Here is a 22,287-nt window from a genome sequence, read left to right as displayed (position 1 = left end):
AGGTGGCACATGTGTCTGGAGTTCGTTTGCAGTGGCTAGAGGCCCTGGTGTGCCCATTCTGTCTCTTTCTCACTGCTTGCAAATAAATAAATAAAATAAAATATAATAATAAAGAAACAAGTGTTCAAATTTGTGGTCACAGTGTGAATGGTTGGCTGGAAGTCCAGCTCTGTGTGTTCACTGTGCTAGAGTTGCCTGTAGGTTAGGTCATGGGCTCTTAGCTGGGCGTACTTCCTGATGTTGTTTTGTGACTTGGGCCACCTAAGTTGTTGGTTCTTCCCTGAGCAACAGCTTACTGGGAGAGCAGTTTTCTGGCCCCAGGAAAGCTATACCTATAATTAATGTTTCTTGATACTGGTTTGCTCTGAAATAATGCAGCCCTATGAGAGAATGGTATTAAGCAGTTGTTTAGGATCAGTTCATAAAGAAATTATAAAATTATTGCTACAAAAGGAGTTTATGGGTTGAATGAGTCAATGAATGCATGAATGCATTTGTGTCTGACACAGAAATCCAGGTGAGTTATTGTGTCTGAGATTGGGAGGGGTGTTGTAAGTCTGTCTTCAGCATTTCTGAAAGAACTGATATGAAATAAAAATGGTTTGGGGAAGTATGACTTTTCTTTTGAATTTAGTCTTGCTGTTACACTGAACATTTTAGAAATTAGTTTTGCCCTCCCAAGTTGTAATTTCTGTGAAATAGTTCTCTTGTCTTTAGGCTTCATTGTGTTTTAAATGGCTTCACTTCATGGAACCCAGTCACCAGCTGGAGTAAATCTCATTTCAGAGAAAGGAAGGAAGTCTTCTGCCAGGTTCTTGTCTTAGTATTTCTCCAGAACAGAATGTCTTTTTTATCTTTTTTATTTTAAAGATGGAGTGAGAATGCTGTAAGCCTTCAAAAAAAAAAAAAAAAAAAGCTTCAGGGCTGCGAAGATGGCTCAACAGCTAAAGGTGCTGCTTGCAAAGCTTGATGGCCCACGTTCCATTCCTCAGTACCTGTGTGAAACCAGATGCACAAAATGGCACATGCATCTGGAGTTTGTTTGCAGTGAGTGAGTGACAAGAGGCCGTTCGTTATCTCTCTCTGCTTGCAAATGATAAATAAATAATAAAATAGCAGTGAGCTTCAGGGTTTAGGAGATAGCTCCACTGGTAAAGTTTTTGCCTGAGTTCTTTCCCCAGACTCCATGTAAAAATGCTGTGCATTGGCGACATGTGCTTGCTGGCCAGCCAATTGAACCTAATTGCCAAGCTGCAGGTCAGTAAGAGACCCTGTCTCAGGAAAGGTGAATGGCATCTGAGGAACAACGCTTCAGGTTTCTTGTGGCACACACACACACACACACACACACACACACACACCCCTGCACACAGACACTTGCCAACACATGTGTATCTGCACACACATATACGTGGTCATGAAAAAAAAGAAAAGAATAGAAATCAGGCTTGTGATGAGTTCAGTGGTAGAGCATTTTCCTAGCCTGTGTGAGGCCCCGGGTTCCATCCTCAGGATTGCAACGAAACAAAACTGAACAAGCCACACACAACCCAGCTACCTTCCTTTGGTTGTTTTTCAGTGTTCTGCTTTTGATGTGTCCCTGTCTTGATGCAAGGGAGGTCCTTGCTGTCTGCTGATTTTCAGGAATACCACTCATTCTGCCCCAGCCCCCGCCCCACAGGAGCTGACATCTCAGACACATGCCAAGAGCATGTCATTCAGGAGATGGTTTGGGGTTACTTCAACCCCACAGAACCATACTTTTTTTTTCCACTTTGGAAAGCCATGTGTGGATTCCTTAAATACTTGGAGCAGCAGGATATGCATGTGGGGAGCTCAGCCAGCACTTTCTGTGAGGGGCTGTACGTATGTATTCTCTTCTGTTTCCTTCTCTTGAGTGAACAGTTTTCCGAAGCCTTAATTTCCTTCCTGCTGTAATAGTCGTGCTTGTATTTTTCTTTGAGGCACTGGACTTTGTGTAGAGTTGTATTTTGTGAGATGGTGGGAAAAGCCTGTATTTACTAGAAGGGCAGAGGGAAAACCCGGAAGGTGACAGGTCTGCAACCTGACCTGGGGCTGATTATCTCTCCTTTGCAAGGGCTTTGGTCCATGCAGGCTTACTGCCCCTCCCCATATCAGAAGATCCTTACTGGCTATTTTCACAGCCAGAGATGGGCCCAAGAGACTTGGAATTATGGTCAGAAGAAGAGGTGAGTTTGTTGACATTTTTTTCCGCCTTGTGTTTTGGAACTGCTGTGTTTGGTTTTTCTTGGCATGGGTGTGAGATTCCTGCTCCTCAAAAGGACAGTGTGCATGTTTACTGAGTGATTTATGAGGGGGTGGGAATATGTGCTGTTTTTCAGTATAGATTTAAGGAAAGTATGGTAAATTCTGGAAATGAATGAGGTTTCTGTTTGTAGTCTTTTAAATTATTTATTTATTTGACTGAGAAAGAGGGACGGGGGAGAGAGGGAGAGAGAATGGGCGCGCCAGGGCCTCCAGCCACTGCAGACGAACTCCAGACACGTGCACCCCCTTGTGCATCTGGCTAATGTGTGTCCTGGGGAATTGAACCAGGGTCCTTAGGCTTCACAGGCAAATGCCTTAACCGCTAAGCCACCCCTCCGGCCCTGTTTGTAGTCTTTTATGCAATGTACCTGACTTGGATATTAAAAAATTATCCCTGTTATTAAAATCAGCCCTTTCAAAATCTAAAATAGATTCAACTTTAATCGCAGGACTTTTTGTAATAAAACAATTTTTCTCTTGAGGGAAGCAAGAACTGCAAATATGCATTCAACTTCTACTTTAAAAAATTTAAATAAAATCTTCAAGGACTTTAAAAACATCTATAAATAAAGATAATCTTAATTTTTGAAATAGATGGTTTGGAAGTTATTTTAGAACTATAGCTATATCTTTTGACCCACACGTTTTAGTCATTTGGTTAGGGTTTACTTTTGTATGTGTGTGTGGTATACATGTATGCATGCATGTTTTCATAAGTGCCTATGGATGAGTGTATATGTGATTGTGTGTGTTAAGGCCAGGGGTTGAAGTTGAATGTCTTCACCTATCACTTTCCATGATGTTTTTTTTTAAAATCAATTTATTTATTAATTTGAGAGAGAAAGAGAGTGGCAAATAGAGAGAGAGAAAATGAATGCACCAGGGCCTCTAGCCACTTCATACAAACTCCAGATGCATGCACCACCTAGTGCATCTGGCTTACATAGGTAGTGGGAATTTGAACCTGGGTCCTCATGTCTATCCAGCCCTTCCACATTATTTTTTGAGGCAGCATCTCTCACTTGAGCCCAGATCTCATCCAATTTGGTTACTCTACTTAGGAAGCTCTAGGGGTCTTGTCTCCAACTCTTGAACACTGGGTTTTCAGGTGTACCACTACACCTGTCCACGTTGATGTGGGTGCTGGGGATCTGACCTTTGGTCCTCACACTTTCATGGCAAGTGCTTGACAGGCTCTATGAATCATAAATTCTTACTTTGAACTTTGTTAGAGAGTTAGATAAATTTTATGTATAGAATATTTATACTTATGTTTGACACTTTCATACATGTATATACTGCATTAAAATTTTTTATTTTTATTTATTTATTTGAGAGAAAGAGGGAGTGAGGAAGGGAGAGAGAGAGAAAGAGAGAGGGAGGGAGGGAGGGAGGGAGGGAGAGAGAAAGAGAGAGAGAGAGAGAGAGAGAGAGAGAGAGAGAGAGAGAGGGAGAGAGAAAGAGAGAGGGAGAGAATGGGCATGCCAGGGCCTTCAGCCGCTGTAAACAAACTTCAGACACATGTGCTCCCTTGTGCATCTGGCTTATGTGGGTCCTGGGTAATCGAACCTGGGTCCTTTGGCTTCACAGGCAAATGCCTTAATGGCTAAGCCACCTCTTCAGCCCATCATTGCCTGTTTTAAAATTATTTTTGTTTATTTATTTGAGAGTAACAGAGGGAAAGGGGTAGATTAAGAGAGAGAGAATGGGCATGCCAGGGCCTCTAGCCACTGCAGATGAACTCCAGATGCGTGCACCCCTTTGTGCATCTGGATAACGTGGGTCCTGGGGAATCGAGCCTCAAACCGGGGCCCTTAGGCTTCACAGGCAAGCACTTAAATGATAAGCCATCTTTCCAGCCCTTGCCTGTTTTTTCTTTTTGTTTATCTGCACACAGAAAGAGAGAAAGAGAGAGAGAGAGAGAGAGAGAAAGAAAAAGAGAGAGGGAGAGAAATATAGAGTGACTGGGAATGCTACGGCCTCTAGTTGCTGCAGATGAACTCCAGATACATGTGTCACCTTGTTATCTGGCTTAATGTGGGTACTGGGGAATTGGACCCAGGTTGTTAGGCTTTTCAGGCAAGTGCCTTAACCACTAAGCCATCTCTCTAGCTCCATAATTTATTTTTCATTAAAAATATTTTTACTCATTTATTTATTAGCGAAAGAGAATGAGGATGAGTGCACTAGGGCATCTTGCTGCTCCTGCAAATGAACTCCAGATGCATGCAACCATTTTTGTGCATCTGGCTTTACCTGGGTTCTGGGGAAGGACTTGAACATGGCCTGGCAGGCTTTTTAAGCAAGTGTCTTTAAACACTGATCCATCTCTGTGGCCCCTAAACTTTATATTTGATATGGGCTGACCAAGGTTTTCATGTGGCTTATTCAGATGTCCTTGGTTCTGTGTCGTCCTCTCACCACTCCCTACTTCCCCTCCCCCTCCCTGCCTCAAGCCCCCCGCTCACTATTACCCCATTCTACTTTCCTGTCTCGTGCTTTCTGTTATCCCACTGCAACCATTCATGGTCCCTCTGTAGCTTCCTGGGCTTTACAGACACTCACTCAGACTTAAGTAATCTAGAAGTTCAAAACTAGAATCCCGCCCCCACCCCAAATGTGGTGTTTGTCTTTCTGAGCCTGCCTTACTCCATTTCATTTGATCTTTTCCAATTTTATTTCTGATTCCCTGCAAATTTCATTTTTCTTTGCAACTTAATAAAGTTCCATTGTGTACAGGTACTACATCTTCATTCTTCATTAGATGGGCTTCTTGGCTGATTCCATTTCCTAGCTATTGCGAATAGAGCAGAAATCAACATGGGTGAGCAAGAGTCTCTGTAGTAGTGTGTAAAGTCTTTAGGATATATGAGCAGGAGTGGTATTGCTGGGTCATAAAGTAATTGTATTTTTAGCTTTTATTTTGTTTTATTTTATTTATTTTGGGGGGGGGGGGATGAATATAGGTACGCCAGGGCCTCTAGCCAGTGCAAACAAACTCCAGACACATGCATCCCCTTGTGCATCTGGCTTACGTGAGTCCTGGGGAATTGAACTGGGGTCCTTAGGCTTTGCAGGAAAATGCCTTAACTGCTAAGCCATTTTCCCAGCCCTAATTTTAGCTTTTAAAGAAACCTCCACACTGGTTTCCATAATGGCTGTACTAGTTTGCTTTCTCATAACAGTGAACAAATGTTCCTCTTTCCTCACATCCTTACCAGCATTTCTTGTCATTTGCTTTTATCTAGATGCTAACAGTTCTGATTGGGGTGAGATGGGATCCCAAAGTAATTTTAATGTCCATTTTCCTGATGTCTAAGGATGATGAACTTTAATAAATATCTATTAGCTATTTATATTTCTTTTTTCTTTTTTTCAAATTTTTGTTTATTTTTATTTATTTGAAAGCAATGGACAGAGAGAGAGAGAGACAGAGAGAGAGAGAGAGAGACAGAGAGAGAGAGAGAATGGGTGCGCCAGGGCCCCCAGCCACTGCAAACGAACTCCAGATGCGTGCGCCCCCTTGTGCATCTGGCTAACGTGGGCCTTGTAGAATCGAGCCTCGAACCAAGGTCCTTAGGCTTCACAGGCAAGCGCTTAACCGCTAAGCCATCTCTCCAGCCCTCATTTCTAGTTTTTTGCCTTTGGTTGCACAAAATCAGTTAGACTTCCTTTGTGCTCTACTGTCTGGTCTATTTTAGAATAAGTCCATGGACTGCTGAGCAGTATGTATATTCTATAGTTTTGGGGTGGAATGTCCTGTACATATCTGTCAGGTTTGTTTGCACTATGATATCACTTAGCTCTAATATTTTTCTATTTTTTTTTGTCTGGATTACCTATTGGAGAGAGTGGAGTGTTGAAGTCACCTACTGTGTTGGGAACAATCTGTGTGTATCTTGATGTCTAGTGGTAGTTGTTCTGTGAAATTGGGTGCCCTTGTGTTCAGCGCATATATATTTAGAATTATAATGACTTTTTGATGGATTGTTTCCTACATTAACAGGAAGTGTCCTGTATCTCGTCTGGCTAGTTTTGATTTGAAGTTTATTTGGTCAGACGGTAGAATAGCCATCCCTGCATTTTTCTTGGTTCCATTTGCTTGGAATACCCTTATTCATCCTTTCACTATACTGTCTGTGATAGTGACATGAATTTTTTTTTTTTTTGATTATTGAGGACTTCAATATATGAACATATTGCAAATTAATCATATCTTCATTGGGTTACACACCTAAGTCCCCTCTTCCCTGTCCCCCCATTCCACTGAGTCTACTCTCTCACCCTATGGCTCTTAAATTCTTTCTCTCTCCTCTTTCCCAATGTTCCCTGAGTCTTGGAGATATAAGTCTCCTTTAGTGTTGAACTTGCAGCATCCTCTAATTTTCTGCTTGGATGAGTTTTGAGTCTCTGCAATATCTACTGCCATCTCCCTGGAGGAAGTTCTCTGGCTAGGAGTAAGAGCAGCGCTCATGTTTAATCCATCACTTCTTCTGTAATGTGTCTTGGGGCTGGAGTTGTGCCAGGAATGACTCGTCTCATGAGAGACAGTCAGCTTTCCTTTCTTATCATTCTGATGGGTCTTGTGTCTCCTTGGCATTTACTACCACCTGTAAAAATCAGATTCTCTAGCCAAGAGTGAGAGTAGCATGGGTCAAAGGGAATAAAGATAGACCTTTAAAAAGACTTTTTGAGGGGCATAACCATTTAGCCAAAGAACAGTGGGAGTCTCCTTCTAGGATCTATGACCTTCCAAGCCGTGTGCTTCTCACTTGGTTCTTGGTTCCAAACATTAATTCCTCCCCAATGAGTAAGACTCATATCCAATCAGAGAGCAGTTGATTAACCCCATAACCTATATGCCACTCTTGCACTGGTGGGCACATCTTGCCTGACAGGTTCTGTAGCTTTCAGTATCCACTGCTTGTTCAGACTGTTGGTTACTTTTGTCCCCGCCAACTGGCACAGTACTTTCCAGCACTGTGAGAGCCAGCCATCAGGGAAGTGCCTTCTGTCTCACTTCCAGCTGGATCTCCCAATGCCCTGCTACCACAGCCTATGGTATAACATAAATTTCTTGGAAATATCCAAAAGATGGATTCTGTTTTCTGATTGTGTGATTGAGACCATTAGTTTTCAGAGTTATCATTAAAAGGTGTGAGTAAGTTCATATCATGGAGCTGGAGAGATGGATTAGCAGTTAAGGCACTTGCCCGTGAAGCCTAAGGACCCAGCTTTGATTCCCCAGTACTCATGTAAGCCAGATGCACAAGGTGGCACATGTGTCTGGAGTTCATTTGCAATGGCTAGAGGTCCTGGTGTGTCCTCTCTCTCTATATTTGCCTCTCTCTCTCTCTCTCTCTCTCTCTCTTTTTGTTTAACAACTGATTCAGCATTGATCATAATTTTTCCTTCTGACCTCTTGAATGTATTTACCCTCCTTCTCAGTATTCCTTCTAGTTTTGACTGTAGAGCTGGCTTAGTGGTCATAAATTCCTTCAGCCTGCTTTTATCATGCAAAATTTTTATTTCTCTGTATATTCTGAGATGATTTTGCTGGGTATAGCAGTTTGGGGTTGCAAATGTTTTATTTTTTCCCTGAGGTAGGGTCTCACTCTAGCTCAGGCTGACCTGGAATTCACTGTGTAGTCTCAGGGTGGCCTCAAGCTCATGGTGATCTTCCTACCTCTGCCTCCTGAGTGCTGGGATTAAAGGTGCGCACCACCACACCCAACTTGGTTTTCTTTTTAATATTTGAAAAATTATTTCAAGACCCTTGAGTGTTTAATGTCCATACTGAAAATCAGCTGTTATTCTGATGGGCCTGTCTTCACATGTGACTTTCTATTTCTCTCTCATGGCTTTCAGTACTCTTTCTTTTTCTGTTTATTTAATGTGTTGACTGTAATATTATGCAGGGTGTCTCTTTTTTAGGGTAGGTACCTCTTTTCCTAGATGTGGAAAATTTTCTTCTATAATTTCATTGAAATTATTTTCTATTTCTTTGGCCTAAAGCCCTTCTCCTTTCTCTATGACCAGTATTTATATATTTGCTCTTTTCATTGTATCTCAAATATCTCTCTTGCTTTTGTCATACTTTTTTTTTTTTTTTAAGTTATCATTGATTTTGGCTACCTGATCTATTTCCTTTACCTTGTTCTCAAGCCCTTTTATGGTTTCCTCTGCTTGGTCTGTCCTAAGGCTTTCCACAAAGCTTTTTATTTGACTTATTGCATTTTTTACAAAAAAGCTTCAGTTTTCATTTTCTTCAGCACCTCTATTGGTATTGATTTTCATTTTTATATTTATATTTGATTTTGTTATTTTATATTTAGGTGTCTGTCCCTGAATTCTTTGAGTTAATTCAGGCATCTGTTTGTGTCCTTCTTGAATTCATTCAGATGTTTGTGTTTGTGTTCTTGTGAATTTTATTTAGGTGTCTGTCAGATTAATTCAGTTGTCTGTGTTCTGTTGGATTTCATTCAGGCATTTATTTGTGTCTTCTTTAAGTTTTTTTTGTACATGTTTATGATAATTGTGCTTCTAAATTTTTTTCTCTAGAATTTCCTCTAAGTAGCTTTCAGAGGAGGCTTCTAGTATGGGCATGGGCATTCTTGGTGGGGATATGTAGCCTTAATTTTTCATGTTACTTGTTTTGCATTGGGATTTCCCCAATCTGGAGAGATATTTCACTGGTCAAGTTATACGCAGACTCATACATGGTAGCAGTGTGGGCAGGAAGGCGTAAGCATAATGAGAGGTCCCCAAAGACTCACACAGGATGGTGGTGGCGGTGGTGTGGTGTGTGGAGCAGGGCAGTGTGTGTGGTCTCACTCTTTAGTCACTGAGAAGGAGTCTTTAAATTTTTTTTTTAAATTTTATTTTAGAGAGAGAGGGAGTGAGTATTGGCATGCTAGGGTCTCAGCCACTGAAGTCGAACTCCAGATGCTTTCACCACCTAGTGGGCATTTACGACCTTGTACATGTCTCACCTTTGTGTGTCTGGCTTACGTGGGATCTGAAGAGTCGAACATGGGTCCTTAGGCTTTGTAGGCAAGTGTCTTAACTGCTAAGCCATCTCTCCAGTCCAAGAGATGGAGTCTTATGTAGGGTAAATAGATTAAGGAATTCTATTGGTAACATTCTATTGGTAAGAAGCAAGTCACTTAAGGGGATGGGATTAAACATCTGATCCACTGTGGGTCACTTTAGAATTCTGCCTACCACAGCATGTTTATGGTTGTCACACAGACTTTTCCCAAGAGATCTCAGCATTTGAGTCATAGAAAGAATGATGAGTGAGGTCCTAGTTGAGGAATAAAATCTAAGACCTGGAAAATCAGAAGTATGTTATTATTATTATTTTTTCTCACATTGGGTAGAAAACCAGAGCAAAAAGAAATGTTTTCAGGTTTAAATATCAATAGGAAGGACTTGAAGAGAAACAGTGAGGTGTTTGGTTCATGTAATTTGGAATGGCCCTCTGCAGGACTCTCACAGGGTTCTTTCGGTGGCAACCTTTTTTTTTTTTTTTTGGTAAAATCTGTATGTTTTAGTGATGGCTGAACATCCAGGAGTGACATATGGCAGGAGCACATTTTAAGGGACAAGTTTGGGAAGTGCAGTGCAGCATGCAAACAAGACAGATGGTGGCTTGTTCAGCCTTGGGGAGGAGTGTGTCCTACACACTGGCAGGCTGGGTGCTGAAAGGTACTCATTTTATGAGGCAGACACAGCTTTACTGACTGTACCTGAAACTGCCTTGTAAGGCATCACAGGCAGTCACCTGCGAGACATGGCGTTCCCCTTGGGATGGTGTGCTGCACACGGAACACGCCTCCTCCTCAGGGTATCCTAAGGCGAAGGGTGCTGAGGACAGATGGATGCTGTGAACTGGACACTGGAACAGCAAAGGTGAAGGTGTTTCACTGACAGGATAGAGGGCAGATAAAGGCAGCTTTGTGAGCAGAATCACAAACATTCTCTCTGTGTCTGTCGCTCTCAAATAAATAAATAAATAAATTTAAAAAAAAAAAAACCCTGGCACGGTGGCACACGCCTTTAATCCCAGCACTTGGGAGGCAGAGGTAGGAGGATTTCCGTGAGTTCGAGGCCACCCCGAGACTACAGAGTGAATTCCAGGTCAGCCTGGGCTAGAGTGAGACCCTACCTCAAAAAATCAAAAAAAAAAAAAAAAAAAGAAAGAAAGAAAAGAGGCTGGAGATATGGCTTAGCAGTTAAGGAGCTTGCCTACAAAGCCTAAGGACCCATGTTCAACTCTTTAGATCCCACTTAAGCCAGACACACAAAGGTGAGGCAAGCACAAGGTCGTACATGCCCACTAGGTTGGCACAAGTGTTTGGAGTTTGATTACAGTGCTGAGGCCCTTGTATGCCAATTCTCTCTCTCCTTCTCTCTATAAATAAATAAATAAATAAATAAATAAATAAATAAATAAATAAATAAACTTTAATGTTAAAAAAGAAAGAAAGAAAAGCCAGGTGTGGTGACACACACCTTTAATCTCAGCACTCAGGAGGATTGCCCTGAATTCCAGGTCAGCCTGAGCTAAAGTGAGACCCTACCACAAAAGAAAGAAAGGAAGGAAGGAAGGAAGGAAGGAAGGAAGGAAGGAAGGAAGGAAGGAAGGGAAAATTCAGCTAGAGAGATGGTTCCACACTTAAGGCATATATCTGGAGTTTTACAGTGGTTAGAGGACCTGACACACTCATATTCTCTCCCTCTCCCTCCCTCTCTTCCTCTCTCTCTCTCTCCCCCTCTTTCTCTCAAAAAAGAAATGAAATATTTTTAGCTTTCTTTTTTTTTTTTTGGTTTTTCGAGGTAGGGGTCTCACTCTGGTCCAGGCTGACCTGGAATCAACTGTAGTCTCAGGGTGGCCTTGAACTCACAGCGATCCTCCTACCTCTAAGAAATGAAATATTTTTAAAAAGAGATCATTCTGAGGAGACGTCTTACTGGTTAAGACACTTGCCTGTGAAGCCTAAGAACTCATGTTTGACGCTCCACGCAAGCCAGACACACAGTGACACAAGCATGCAAGGCTGCACATGTGCACAAGGGGCGCATGCAACTGGAGGTCAGATGCATGGCTGGAGGCCCTGGCATGCCAATTCTCTCTCTCTCTCTCTCTCTCTCTCTCTCTCTCACACACATTAAAAAAAAAAGGCAGTCTGTTGGGCTTGCCTCAAAAAAAAAAGAGAGAGAGAGATCATTCTATCTGTGCAATCCAAACTAACTTGAGACAACCCAATCCACCTCTACCTTTCAACTATAAAAGGAAACAGGGAGATAGAGGGAGAGAGAGAGAAGGGGCGCGCCAGGGCTTCCAGCCTCTGCAAACGAACTCCAGACGCGTGCGCCCCCTTGTGCATCTGGCTAACGTGGGACCTGGGGAACCGAGCCTTGAACCGGGGTCCTTAGGCTTCACAGGCAAGCGCTTAACCGCTAAGCTATCTCTCCAGCCCAGGCTTTTTCTTTGTTTTTCAAGGTAGGATCTTACTTTAGCCCAGGTTGACCAGGAATTCACTGTGTTGTCTCAGGCTATCCTTGGACTCAGTGATTCTCTTACCTTGCACCCATGAGTGCTGGGATTAAAGGTGTACGCCACCAAGTCCAGTAAGAATGATCTTTGTAGCACTTGGAGTTGGCTAAAATGAGGATTACTACTAGTTGGGAGCCAGTATTGGTCTTAAAAACTAAAAAACAAAAATATATTTTCTCAGACAAAAACTTGGGCTATTTGAAATTAGTCCAACAAGGATACTGTCCATTATTTGTGGCCTGTGGCCTTTCATTAACAAAAAGGCTCTGTTTTTGGAGGAACAAGTTTTGACCTTCTTTTTTTTCTTCTTTTTTTCGAGGTAGGGTCTCTCTAGCCCAGGCTGACCTGGGATTAACCTCAGGCTGGTCTCGAACTCACAGTGATCCTCCTACCTTAGCCTCCCAAGTGCTGAAATTAAAGGTTTTCACCACACACCAGACAGTCTTTGACTTTTGATTGGAAGATGAGAACTTGCTGCCCCCAGTGGCTATTGGAAAGCTGAGAGGGTGTTTTGTCCCAATTTAGTCACTTCCCTGATTCCAGATTTTTGGCTATAATTCTCTTTCTTCCTCTCATTACTTGATATTTATGTTTGTGTTTTTGTTTTATTCATGTTGATATTTGTGATTTTTGTTGTGACAGCCATCAATTAGCTTTTGGAACTTGTGTTGGGGTAAGTTGTACTAGAAAAGAATCAAATCGTTGAAAGTCTTTATTTTTCTTTCCAGCAGTTCCAACTATGTGGTTGTGATGTCAGAACTCTTTCCCCTGTCTGGCTGCTTTCAAGAACTCACATCAGGTTTTCAGTAGTCTAAAAGGTGAGTAGAGTGTAAGGCTTTTTTTTTTTTTTTTAAATACTCTTATTTTGATAATGTTTGTGAAGCAAGTTTGCCATGGCACTAGATTGAGATGGTTTCCCTCTTGAATAGCTACATTTGGTGTTACACTTGTGTGTCTATGTGTATGTATTGGACTTTGTTTCGGAGGTGGGGTATAAGTGGCTAAAATTGGGGATACCCAGAAGTTTAAGAGCGTAGATGGTAACTGTGTGCTTTGGTCACTTTGACATCCTTTGCTTAAAGCCAGATTCAGGGCCAGCCCTAGGGAGGGGGTCAGTGAGTGAAGGCGCTGGAGGGTGTGGGAGCCATCCCCCAGTCTCCATCAAACCCACTATCTGCTTCTTCCCTTGGGAATGCCTCTTTACCGAGCCTTGGTTTGGTCAACTCCTCAATGGTTTATGGGTCTTGCCCTGCCTCATTGTTAGAATTCATTTGATGTTCCCTAACATCAAATGAAAACGTACGTGAGACTCTTCGGGAAGGTAGGAATTCTATAAAATTTTACGGAATGGTTTAAATAACATTTTAAGTTTCCAAGATGTATGGCTCATTGCTTATGACAATTCCCTTACTAGAATGTGGGCATTGTCTACGCAAGGTCAGGCCCTCTGCCCTTCACCTTGTCCCCTCTCCCGGCCTGCACGCCTGGCTTAGTGCAGCGCCCCGGACACGCGACATGTGGTGTCAGAGCCCTTGACAGTACTTTTGTCAAATGAAGTGAACCGAGGAAGATCACCCTGGAGTGTCTGAGGCCTTTTTATTTGTTTGATTAGATGAGGCAGTTGGAGTGCTGGAAGGATTCTGTGTGTTTCCTCACTCTAGAGTACAGATCCTTGAATTTAAATGAACACTTCACTGTTCAGAACCTTCCTAAAGTCATGGCTGCCAAGACTATGCATTGCTTAGCAGACTGCATTCCGTTTCATTGGGTCTGCCATTCCTCTCGGCTTTGTGAAGTTCAATTCAGTTTGTATTTGTTTTCTTTTCTGGGTGAATTTTGCTGTCAGAAAACTCAGACCTCAGAGCCCTTTCGGTCGATCGATTGATCGGCTCTCCCAGGGTGGGTGGTAAGCGTTTACAGTAAGTGCCCAGCTGTGTGCCTCACAGATGTATAGTGATCACGGAAATGCTTGTTCTTACAATCCCTTTGCTAATCTGATGGGGCAATGTAATGCTTGACCATCACTGGCTGACCTGGTGAGTGTTGATGTTTTGCACTATTTTTCTGCCATAATTTGGCACCATCTTAAAGTAGGAGGAAGAAAGCCTAGTTCTCACCTGTGAAAATGTGAGTGCAATTTAGTTACTCTTTCCTTCCTCCTCTCTCCATCCCTCCTCTCCCTCCTCTCTTTCTACCTCTCCCTTGCCTTCTTTCTTTCCTTCTCTCCTCTTCCCTTCCCCTCCCCTTCCTCTCTCTCTTTCTCCTCCTTTCCTCCCTCCTTCCTTGCTTCTCCCCTCTTTTTCTCCTTCTCCCCTCCTTTCTTCCCTTCTTCCCTCTCCCTTCCTACCGTTCTTTTTTCCTTCCCTCTCTTCCTATCTTTGGTGCTAAGGATTGAACTTAGGGCTTTCCTCACACTAGACAAGTGCTCTGCCATGGAGCTGTGCCTCCATCCATTTTCCTTTTCTTCTTCTTCTTTTTTAATACAGTTGCCATGAATTTACCTACTCAAAACTAAAATTTTCCTCAAGCAGCAGATCTTTCTTTGTTTTCTTTTTCTTTTTATTTTTTTGAGGTAGGCTCTCACTCTAGCTTAGGCTGACCTGGAATTCACTATGTCGTCTCAGGGTGGCCTTGAACTCATGGCAATCCTCCTACCTCTGCCCCCTGAGTGCTTGGATTAAAGGTGTGCACCACCACGTCCCTTGTCAAGTAGCAGGTTAAAAAAAATTTATTTATTTATTTGAGAGAGATACAGAAATAGGCAGGGAGAGAGAGAGAGAGAGAGACAGAGAGAGACAGAGAGAGAGAGAGAGAAAATGGGTGCTCCAGGACCTCCAGCCACTGCAAATGAATTCCAGATATGTGCACCCCCTTGTGCATCTGGCTAATGTGGGTCCTGTGGAATTGCAACTGGGTCCTTTGGCTTTTGCAGACAAATACCTTAACTGCTAAGCAATCCTACCAGCCTAAACAGCAAATTTTTAAGTAACTGAACACACCACGGGATTTTGTCCCAAAGGGCTATGCAACTCAATTTAAAAAAAAATTGGCAAAAGTAGCAATAATTCTTGAAATTATTTAAGTATATAATTTCCCTCCTTATATGGAGTCACCTCATTCTGTCAGCTATTTTAAGCAACTTTCAAAATTGGCACTGGAAAACTTTTTTAGACTGCAGTATTGTATGCAGCTTTTAGGTTACCTACAACTACATCGCTCCCCTTGAACATTTGAACACTTAAAGAAAAGCTCACCCTTTCTGCTAATTGCATTTACTTTCTGCATTATGGGTAATTTTCAATCACAGACTTAGATTCTGAGGTGTTGTAAGAACTTTCACAACTTTAAAATAGGTTCTTCCAGCTGACTGTCCTGGAATTTTTCTTCCCTCTGCTATTTGTAAAACTTCATGCCTTAAATAGCTCACCGCGGGACTGTGAGACACTCGCGGTGCTGATGAAATGGACAGGTGCCATTACTTCTCCCAGCTTGTATGTCTCTGGAGGGGCCGAGGAGGTCGGTTGCGTGAACTGTGGAATGTGCCTGTCTTCTCATAGAGTGGATTTATTTGGACTTATTTTGAAAATAGGACTGAATCGTTGTGCTGAGAGTGTTATTAAGTATATTTTAAAATTTTGATCTCGATGAATCTGAAAATACATGTCCTTTGGTCATGGTGCGTTTGTACGGAAGAGTTGCGGGACACAAACTTGGGCTTGGATTGTAGCCCTGTCACTTTTGTTCACTTTGTTACGCAGGTAATTTGGTAGTCATAATTCTGAGTCTCACCTTCTCTGATTTTTTAGTGGGATATTTAATTTGTGGAATTATTTTTAAAGTGCCTAATTCATCATTTGTTGCATATTAAATGTTTAGTAAAATGTCCATTATTTTCCATTTAATGAAAAATTGTATTTATTTATTTCTACTTTTTAACTTTTTTATTGACTTCCATAAGTATAGACAATATACCATGGTCATCACTACCATCTCTTTCCCTCTCCACCCTCAGCTTCTTCTCCGTTGAATACCTTCTTATTTAAAAAAAATACATTTTATTTATTTATTTGGGAGAGAGAGAAAGAGGCAGAGAAAGGGAGAGGGTGAGAATGGGCGTGCCAGGGCCTCCAGCCACTGTAAATGAACTTTAGATGCTCGCGCCCCCTTGTGCAGCTAGCTTATGTGGGTCCTGGAGAATCGAACCGGAATCCTTTGGCTTTGCAGGCAGATACCTTAACCACCAAGCCATCTCTCCAGCCCTCGAATCCCTTTTCTTTCCAGTTAGTCTGTCTTCTCCTTTGATGTCATCATTTTGTCCTCTTGGTACGCAGGCCTTGTGTAGGTAGCATCAGCCACTGTGACGCCATGAACATCAGGGCCACTTTGTGTCTGGAGGACAGTATTGTAAGCACTCCTCCTCTTCCTTTGGCTCTTACATTCTGCCACCTTTTCTGCAGTGGTGTGATGGCAATGTCTCACTCAATGTTAAACACTCCACTGTCACTTCTTCTCAGCACTATGGTGAGTTTTGAGTCCCCACCCTAACCCCTGTTCCACAAGAGAAAATTTCTGCCTGGCACTAAAAACCTAGTCAAAAGCTCATGTCTGGGAAGGTCTTAAGCTCTAGAAGGGAAACTACTACTATTTTCTGGCTAGCTGCATATGTTATGCCCAAAAAACTGCCCTCTAAACACTTATGTTTGTGCTCACTTTTTTTTTTTTTTTTTTTTGGTTTTTGAAGGTAGGGTCTCACTCTGGCCCAGACTGACCTGGAATTCACTCTGTAGTCTCAGGGTGGCCTCGAACTCGCGGCGATCCTCCTACCTCTGCCTCCCGAGTGCTGGGATTAAAGGCGTGCACCACCACGCCCGGCTGTGCTCACATATTAATACTACTCTCACTTTTGATTATTTTCCTTCTTTTTAAAATCTAATTAATTAATTAATTTATTTGAGAGAGAAAGAGGTAGATAGAGAGACAGAGAATGGACATGCCAGGGCCTTTAGCCAGTGCAAATGAACTCCAGATGCATGTACCACCTTGTGAATCTGGCTTATGTGGGTACTGGGGAATCGAGCCTGGGTCCTTAGGCTTTTCAGGCAAGTGCCTTAACCATTAAGCCATCCCTCCAGCCCTTATTTTCCATCTTAGTGTTAGTCAGATCTTATGCATGGATCATGTGCTTGGGGAATTGGAGGGAAACAGAGGCAGTGGTGCTGATTTACTAAAGAACTTGATGAGCTATCTTGCCAGAGACAGGTGGGGTTGAATGCTGGTGAATTCCTTAAATCCAAAGCTGCTGGGACGTAGATGAAGAAATCATGAATTCAGGCCCTTTGCATCCTTTCCTGACCTCTTTATAAGAGAATGAAACCTCTGCTTAGCGATGATTATCTTTTGTGGCAATGTGATCAAACAAAACCAATTAGTTGTGATGTAAATGAAGCTCTTTAACATGAACGTTAAACCCTGCCTTAAGGTTAGATTCATTTGGAGGTTGTTCTAAGATGTCCTGTCCTGTGAGAAGCTGGTCAGCAGAGGGTTGGGGTATCTTCTGCCTTCCCTGTGCTATTGGGAAGGCGGCACTAAGACTGCCATGCTTGGAGTCTTGATGAGATCCAAAGTACCTCGGGGGTTGTGGTGGTTTGAATTATATGTTCCCCATAAACTCATGTGATCTGAATGCTTGATCCCTCACTGATGGCAGTTTGGGAAGTGCAGCCTCAATGGAGGAAGTATGCTGTTGGGGGCGGGTTTTGGGGTGTTATAGCTAGCTCCCCTTTGCTGTAGTTTGGCTCTCTTTCTTGCTACAGTTTCCTACCTGCTGTGGCAGAGGTGATGTCCTGCCTTTGCTCATGCCATGATTTCCCCTGCCATCATGGAGCTTCCCCTTGAGACTAAGGCCAAACAAAAACTCTCCACCCACCAGCTGCTTTTGGTCAGGTGCTTTGTCCCAGCAACACGAAGGTAACAGCAACAATGGCGCTGCTCTCTGCAAGACCTCTCAAGTTCTTTAGATTACATTCAGATTTTTCCTCCATGGTCCTGAGACCCCCTCCCTCCTGCATGTCTGCACACCCCCCCCCCCCCCCCCCGTGATTATCTCTATGCAGCACCAGGAGACTCAGATCTGGAGCCCCGTCTCAACACATGGCCCTCATTCTTCAGCTGTGGGTTAAGAGTGGAACTGAGAAGGGAAGGGAACGTGGCAAGGGCATCAGGAATGCCGATAACCACAGGTTGGCTAGAAAAAACCCAAGCCATTGAAGAGGAAGGCTAGCAGGAGGGGAAATCACTTTTAGAGGTTGGGAAAGGAGGCTCGTTACTCCTGTCGCTTCTTTTGGTGGCCTGAGACCTGGGGCGTTTTCTCTGCTTGTTGGTTCTATTTTTCCTCTGCTTCACCAAGTCGACGGGCAGCGTTCTGTCAGAAAATCCCCACGAACACGATGCTTTAAACTCAAGTGTGTTAGAGGTGCTGTCAGCCGATTGCCAGTCACAGTGTTGTCAAATTGCTAAAAATGCCAGCAAATTTTCCCCCTAAAGTTTTTGTGGGGGAGGTTAGGGTATGGATGTGGGTAAAAGAGTATAAAAATAAGTCTTTGAGAGATTCTGGGCTGCTTGGTATCGTGTGTATTTTTCCATGTTGCGAGAGGTTAGAAATAGCACTGCTTTTTATGGGATTCTCAGCATCAGCTCAAAAATTTGGCTCCGTGGGTTTGGTCTGTCTGTGCGGGTGAGGTAACGGATGCAGTGCTGGGTCTTGGGGGCTAGTGCCTGGCAGAAACACCCCAGGACTTTCCTCTGTCTTCTGGCCTCACTTCCTGCCACGTGGCGTCACCCGGATGAGCAGCACTCGAGCGTAAAACGCGCTTTGCCAGGGTCAGGTTCCTACGGCTTGCCCGCGGCCAGTGATGCTGGCTGTAACAGACTGAGTCTCAGCAGTCCCCGTGAGGTCACTCTTGGTGTATCGGCGATGGCATTTGCTGGGAGGGCATGCCCTTCAGGGATGCTCTGTGACCGACTGGCCAAAGCTCTAGAGCCGAGGAAGATTTCCTCAAGTCTTGGGGTTAGTTGGGTGGGGTACATGGAGGCTTGAAATGTTTTAGAGCTTCATGATTCTTACAGATGGGGATAGATTGTTAAGTTCTTCTCAAATGCAAGACAGAAGGGACGGGCAGAGGGACCATCATTTTTGACTCCCCAGGTACTTCGGGGTGTTTGTGAATTTCACGAAATTGTGCCCATTCCTGGGAAAATATCAGGGCTTTGGTGGTCTCACATTTTGACCTCCCACGAGGTTAAGAACATTTATGGTAGAGCATGTGTGAATTTCATTTGAACTGGAGAAATTATTTTAGTTATGGGTAGATGGGAAGTATCTTTAAAAAAATTATTTTTATTTATTTATTTGAGAGTGACAGAGAAAGAAAGAGACAGATAGAGAATGGGTGTGCCAGGGCTTCCAGCCACTGCAAACGAACTCCAGACGCGTGCGCCCCCTTGTGCACCTGGCCAACGTGGGTCCTGGGGAATCGAGCCTCGAACTGGGGTCCTTAGGCTTCATGGGCAAGTGCTTAACTGCTAAGCCATCTCTCCATTGCGGGAAGTATCTTTTTAAAAAATTAATGTTAAGTTTATACTGTTTTTTTTTTTTTTCTCAAGGTAGGATCTCACTCTAGCTCAGACTGACATGGAACCCACTCTGTAGTCCCAGGCTGGCCTCGTAACTCATGGGGATCCTCCTGCCTGTGCCTCCTGAATGCTGGGATTGAAGGTGTGTGCCATGACACCCAGCTGATAATACTCTTTTATCTCCTCACCCCTGGTCCCATTTCTCTGGAGCCTTCCTTAGTGGGGTTGTAGTATTCACTGTAGGGTCATGAAGGCCTCAGTTAGTCCCTGTGGGATGGGGGGGCATGCCTTAGGATATACCTACCCACTCTGTGTTTTGCAATCTTCCCACTCCCCTCTTCTACAATGTTCTCTGAGCCATGCAAGGTTTGTTGGCAGTCTGATTTAGGCCTGAGTTCTTTGTGGCCTCTGGATGTCTACTTTGATGGGTTCCGATTGATCACCATGTCTGTCATCATTGCCCTGGTGATGGTTTTCAGGCTAGCAGTAAGAACACTTTATATGTTGTTGCTTCCTCTGAAATTTCCCCTGGGCCCTGGCAGATGTACTAGAGGTGGCATTTCTCATCATTGTCAGTTGGCTATCTTCTTGTCTTATCAATGCATCTTGGTTCTTTTCCATTTTCTCTACCATCTGTAAAATAAGACAGATTCTCCAACCAAGAGTGAGAGCAGCTTAGGTTAAAGTGGTATAACAGTTATTTGAGACTTTTTGATGTGCAAGCCCACTCTTGTTTTCCAGAGAGCAGTGGGGGCTTCTCTCTGAAGTCTATGAGTTTCCTGGTCATGGGATTCTGGCTTGGTTTCCAGTACCAGATATGAGTTCTCACCCACTGAGTGGTCCTCATGTCCAATCAGAGACCAGTTGGTTACCAGTGGAGGCTGTGTGCCACTATTATACAAGTGTGTACTTCTTGTCCGGCTGGTTGATTTTGTAGTCTTCAGGGTCCCCTGCTTATTGATGCTGTTGGTGACTGTTGTCCTCCAGCGGCTCCCATAGGGCTCTCCGGCACTATGAGGGATCCAGGAGGGAGCTGGTGGACGGTGTCTTCAGTGTGAGTAGAGGATGATATTGGCAGTGCTGAAGAGGGCAGGCAGAGGGAGGGGAGGGATTCAGTTTAGATTTTTTTGTTGTTGTTGTTTTAACAACACAAATGGGACCATTGGCAGTAACACACAGGTGTGTCCAACCCATGACCCACAGGCCTCACGTGGCTGAGAAAAGCTGTGAAAGTGGCCTGGCACAGAACTGCAATCTTACTTAAGACATTGAGATTGTTGTTTGCAGTTTTTTAAAAACATGATTGTGTGGTTCCTTTTTTTTTTTTTAAAGAGAAACACACACACACACACACACACACACACACACACAGAGAGAGAGAGAGAGAGAGAGAGAGAGAGAGAGAGAGAGAGAGAGAGAGAGAACTGGCACACCAAGGCCTCAGCCAGTGCAATTGAATTCCAGACACTTTCGCCACCTAGTGGGCATGTGCAACCTTGCACTTGCCTCACCTTTTTGTGTATCTGGCTTACATGGGACCTGGAGAGTCAAACATGGGTCCTTAGGCTTCGCAGGCAAGTGCCTTAACAGCTAAGCCATCTCTCCAGCCCATGTGGCTTTTTAAAAAAAATTTTTAATTTACTTGTTAGTGAGAAAAGAGAGAGAGAGAGAGAGAGAGAGAGAGGGAGAGAGAGGGAGGAAGAGAGTGAGTGAGTATGGGCATGCCAGGGCCTCTTGGCCACTCCAGATGCATGCTTCACATTGTATATTTGGCTTGACATGAGTACTGGGGAATTGAACACAGGCTGGCAAGATTTGGTGCCTTTAGCCTGTGAGCCATCTCTCCAGGCCAGACTGTATGGTTCTGGTTCATGAGCTTTGTAGATGACATCATGTCATAATGCCAGAAGGTAGGACACAGCCAGAATACGCTCTATTTAAATGTCACACAGTATTTGTTTTTGTGTTAGCCATGATTTCTTACAAAGGCTGTTTGGTGATGCTTACCTAGCTAGCGAGCCAAGTGTTTGGGAGAGGTGCCTAATGTGTGCTAGGTGTCGGGTATCTGTCTGGGCTCAAGGCTGATATGTTATCAACAGTTTTCCTCCTCCTTTTCCTAGTATCTGGTTTGCTTCCATCTCTCTATGTTTCTCTTCTGCATGTCTTCTTTGGAATTTGGGGGTTGTGGTAGAGAAGTTATGGTCACAGTAGAGGAAGAATAGTGAAGAAAAACTCATGCAAGTCCTTCATCTCAGTTTTTTCTTATTTTTTTTTTTTTTATGGAGGGGGGCAGATAAAATTGGCATGGCAGGGCCTCCAGCCACTACAGTTGAACTCCAGATATGTGTACCACCTTGTGTGCGTGTGTGACCTTGTGTGCCTGCATCACTTGTGCATCTGGCTTAATTGGGATCTGGAGAGTCAAACATGGGTCCTTAGGCTTTGAAGGCAAGTGCCTTAGCCACTAAGCTGTCTCTCCAGCCCTTCAGATCAGTTTTCATAGCACAATGTGGGCTGCAGAGGGGAGTGGGCTGCTTTGGTGTGTTTGTTTAGACTAAGGCAGTCATGTTTCGGAGGCAGAATTCTTGAAAAAGTACGCAGATAACTTACAGACACAAGGAAGCACAGCTGCCAAATTGGACCTGGGACAGGTCAGGAGTGGTGCTTCTTCTTCTGTGTGGGACACAAGATCCACTTAGGAACAGAACTCTTCTGTTGAGTCAGTCCACACGTGTGGTTGAGGAACAAAGATGCCACAGCCATTCCTGCAGGCTTTCTGGGGCAGAGTAAAAAGGAGAGAGGGC

At 43.6% G+C, this 22,287-nt stretch overlaps 1 protein-coding gene across 4 annotated transcripts in view; it reads left to right on the top strand.

Annotated features, from left to right (window-relative positions):
* Nucleotides 1-22,287, top strand: part of Ldlrad4 (low density lipoprotein receptor class A domain containing 4) — a 435,013-nt gene that overhangs the window by 78,089 nt on the left and 334,637 nt on the right. Inside the window, exons 1-2 of one of the 4 annotated variants that reach the window (XM_045142974.1) lie at nt 1,999-2,210; nt 12,580-12,669. The exons of 1 other annotated variant lie outside the window; for it this stretch is intronic. The gene's annotated coding sequence lies outside the window, so the exon portion shown is untranslated. Of the gene's footprint in view, nt 1-1,998; nt 2,211-12,579; nt 12,670-22,287 lie in introns of those variants that run through there. 2 more of the 4 variants (XM_045142975.1, XM_045142976.1) reach the window with 2 other exon arrangements.

Source organism: Jaculus jaculus, chromosome 2 (assembly GCF_020740685.1).
Source record: "Jaculus jaculus isolate mJacJac1 chromosome 2, mJacJac1.mat.Y.cur, whole genome shotgun sequence".
Taxonomy (NCBI): Eukaryota; Metazoa; Chordata; class Mammalia; order Rodentia; family Dipodidae; genus Jaculus; species Jaculus jaculus.
Note: the sequence above shows the minus strand (reverse complement) of the source record. Positions and strands in the feature narration are given on the sequence as shown.